Below are 4,174 nucleotides of genomic sequence, written 5' to 3'. Positions count from 1 at the left end.
GTGGCAAAATCTGAGGTTATCTGAGAAGAGAATTCAAAAGTGGCAGCTACAGTCACTGATAAAATTATGTGAGACACACATACATAAAACCCTATTTTTTTTCAGTGTATATATCAAGGGGCCAAGACCCCTGAGCATCAAAATAAGTTATTTTGTATTACAGTGCACAGAACAATAGAGAAAAAGATGCTTTCTTGGAGAGAGACCGAAAGGCATTTTGCAAAAGGTTCATATCACTCTGAGGTGGAAGGCTTGGAGCCCAGTGCTACAGCATGGCCTTCATTAGCTTGACCGCTCCTTCTCTTTGGTTGTAGTGACCTCAGTGGGAGCTGTCTCTTTTAAAGGTTCTGCTGGCTTCTTCTCCTCCTCCTCTTCCTCCTCATCCGTGCTATAGTGGAAGCAGGAAAAGGCCGACTTGAATTGTTCCCCACAGGGGCCACTGGTCATCCCCCCAAGGCATGCGCAGTTCCAGTTAATGTCTCCATTTGGCAGAATCCATGCTCCTCGTTTGGATCTTTGGGATCATCAGCCACCAGCTCTGCACTGCTTGAAGTTTCATGGTCTTCTTTGGTCACGAATATGATTCGATCCTTCCCTTCCTGCCAGCAGTAGGCCATGGCTGCAGCCCAGGACTCAGACTTCGCAGTGGTGATGGTGGCAGCAGCGGTGGCCAAAATCCTGAAAGTTTTTAAGAAAACATTGCAAAAGCATAAATGTAGCACATGAAGTAGTTTGATCCATTTTGTACGGAACAGACAAGATGACACTTAAGACAGAAAAACCTGTGGTCACCAGCCACCGTCGTGGTCTGGGACCAGGTCTCGGAGGTAATGCCACGTCTGGCCCTCCCCTGAGACCCTCCTGGCATGCCCCTGTTCCAACCCAAGAATTCCTCTCCCTCAGAATCCAAGTCCTTACAGGTAAGAATCCGAACGGCTCCATGTAGTCATTCAGGATAGGGAGGGCGCCCGTCTGCCAGTGTCACACTCGGGGCTGAGGAACGTCTCTCAGAGATCTTCCCCTGAGGTGGATCTGGCAGCAGGCCCACCTCATGACCTGTGCCCAGAATTTATTGTGCTCAGGATTGTGGCTTCAAACTTGGCTTGGACCTGTGAGATACCATTCCTAGCAGTGGGGGCAGAGACAGCTGTAAAATGGTCCATGAGCGGGACTAGAGAAGGGACCAGCCTCCAACCTCCTCAGGTGCTGTGAACCAAACCCACGACCCAGGGGGAGTGTCAAATGCATGCTTCTCAGTACCCATACAGCAGTCGCAGATCAAAGGGAATGTGGGACATTCTTTTTTGGCATCATTGTAACAAGGACTTCCCCATGTTCTTTAAGGACGGGTCTGATCATTACTAGTGCTAAGAGGGTGAGTGGTTCAGGGAAGGTGACAATGTTCTGGCTGGGTATCTCGCTGGGGCCTCCAAATGTTACGGACCAAGTGTGAGAACCAAATGGTCAGAGACAACCAAATTAGAATTTAAAGAGCCTTTATTAGCTGGCCAGTGATTACTCACTCTCACTCCATGCAGGGATTCAAATGAATAGCCCTGAGCCTTAGTACAAAGCTGTTTATATAGTATAAACCTATATCCTGAGTTGCTAGCTGGGTTAGTAGCACAACACAACCGTTCTAACCATGGACAATGTAAATAACACAACTATAGAATATAACATCCGTTGTGAAGCAGGGGTGAGGTAGTTGCTACCTGCACTTGGCTGATACATGACTTGTTTGGGGGCAACTGACCCCATGCAGTTTGCAACTACAAAACTAACATTCTGTACTTGTTTGGGGGAAACTGTCACCATGGGGGTTTTGCAAAAATTTTCCACTCTAGTTCAAGCTCCAGCATACTGACACAATTATTCTCTAAGCAAGAGAAAGCAGAGAGCGGTCACCACTTCCCTTACATGGGTTGCTCCTGAAATAACAGCCTAAGGGAAGCCAGGCCTGCTTGCAATGAATGAGAGCCTAAGTGGTGTTGGGAAAGACAGAAGGCCTGGGATTGTCCCAAGTGGGCATCAGCATTCCAGCCAAAGGAGTGTGTCCACCTGGAGACAGGGGACAGAGAATGGAGGGGTTGGGGGATTGGTGCCAGGATTTCTGTCTTTAGCCCTGGATGCAGCAGGAAGGCCTCCCCTCCATTTGGTGAGTGACCAGAGTCAAGGAGCACCAATGTCACTGGCCACATAAAAAGTTAGGTTAAGGAGGTATTAGTTACCTGGAATTCAATGACACACTTTCATCATTAGATCATTACTATTTTTCTTTTCAGAAAACAAGGCAGCCACCCATAGGGCAATCAAGAAATACCTACCATAGCTAAAACTTAATAGTTTGTATTTAATTGTATTGTTACACAGTGCCCTAATGGGCACATTTTTCACTTGTTTACCAGTCACATTTGCTTCAGTTATGTTTTTAATAAAGTTCTTTTGAAAAAATATGTTGTAATATGTGTTTTCATGTGCTTTAAAACTCAAAGGTGGATACATCTTCTTGAGGTATCTTATAATTTTCATTGTGAAAACTCATTTGATAACCCAGGAACTAGAGATTTTCACATTTTTGTATACACATTTGGAAATTCTTATGCTGATTATCTGCATGAGCTCCTCCATTAATTTTATAACTTTAAAGGTTAGATTTATAATTCTCCAGGATTCTGAACTTTTCTTTTGTGTTAAAATGCCCACAGATTAAAGATAAGCTTTATCTGACTTCAGAAAAAATTTATAAAGAAGCAATTTGTTCTTTAAAACCATTTTTGTGTGTTTCTGCACTAATTTTTAAAAAGCTGTGTTTAGCACAGTAATTTTTATTGCATTTTGGAAATGTCTTTGCAAATGGAAATTTCAGTTTATTTCTATTTTTCTAAGCTTGCTATCAACTGCTATTCATAAAAGAGATACTATTAATAAGTCAAGTTTATTTGGCATAATCATGACATTATCTGTATAAGTTACATGTAATTAAAGGTATGCTTTTCTGAGAACTTATGCATAGTATTTTATTTATTTTTTATAAATAAATAAATTGAGAAAGAAAAGTGCAATCTTGATATTTTATAAATATTTTGGGTATTTTATGAGCAGAATATTAGATGAACTCTGACTTGAATAACCTCCAAATTCAAGTGAAATTAATTTAGCCATCTAGTATGAAAAATTGAGTGCATTTTCTACTTACCAGCTAGTTATTTGAGGAAAACAATTAGGACTAAACATCAAACATCACCCTTGTAACTAAATAAGGTACTTACTGAAACAGCATGGTATTTGTTACGGTGCTTTTCCTCATGCTACCAGCTCTTCACTGACCCTAAATAGTTTCATTCTAAGGGCCCCACCTAGTGAACATGCAGATAAGAACAAGTGTTCAATATCACCAAATACAAAAAGACTCAGGCACAAACTCACATGCAAGGGCAAATCTCATTTTCTACCCAAATCTTGTCCCAGCATAACTCTAGGACACCTATTTGCTAAAGGGAGGCTTTAGTGATGACAGGCTAAGAGAGCCAATGTTGTTGACTTAGCAGTCACAAAGCCAGATAAAACTCCAGCGCAGCCTGCTAACTGAGTCAATGTTCACTGGACAGAAAGCAACCCTGAAACAAAGAGCTTCGGCCCATAGTTCAGCTCGAATCTGTAAACTATGTTCAAATGGCAGGCATATGCCTCAGAACAGCAGTCTGACAAGGTTTACCTAGCACTGAAAATGAACACAGACCACAGTAAGTAAAACAACCATTTCTATTTAAGAATTTATTTTTATAGCTGTAATATTGCAATTTGTAATTTAAAAAATGTGTGTTGATTTTTGTTCTGTACCAGCATATATCTCCTAAGATCCTTGGAATTTTTTAAGCAATGGGAGAGCCTTTTGTTACAATATTTGGTCTCTGTCCTCAAATAGCTCCAGGTCCTGAAATAGCTCCAGAGTGATAAAGGTGAAAGAAATGTCTTATTATTCCTAACAAAACCCTTTTAGCCCTGCCTGAGTTTATATTAGAGACAACTTGTGTAAAGCCCCAACAATAGGGTTTGGTTGTCAAGAGAACAATCATGTGATTAGAAGGCTGGAAATTTCAGCCCCTACCCCTGATCTTCAGACCTTCAGGTAAGGGAGAGAGGCTGCAGATTAAACTAATCACTAATGGCC

General features: G+C 41.6%; 1 pseudogene; it reads right to left on the bottom strand.

Moving 5' to 3' along the window:
• Nucleotides 1-282: 282 nt before the first annotated feature.
• LOC150004458 (mitochondrial intermembrane space import and assembly protein 40 pseudogene) lies at nt 283-617 on the bottom strand (annotated as a pseudogene).
• Between the last annotated feature and the right edge of the window lie 3,557 nt (nt 618-4,174).

This window comes from Furipterus horrens, unplaced genomic scaffold (assembly GCF_987537825.1).
Source record: "Furipterus horrens unplaced genomic scaffold, mFurHor1.1.pri manual_scaffold_7, whole genome shotgun sequence".
In the NCBI taxonomy this organism is placed as follows: Eukaryota; Metazoa; Chordata; class Mammalia; order Chiroptera; family Furipteridae; genus Furipterus; species Furipterus horrens.
The sequence above is the reverse complement of the archived record's forward strand: the minus strand, read 5'-3'. Positions and strand labels throughout refer to the sequence as shown.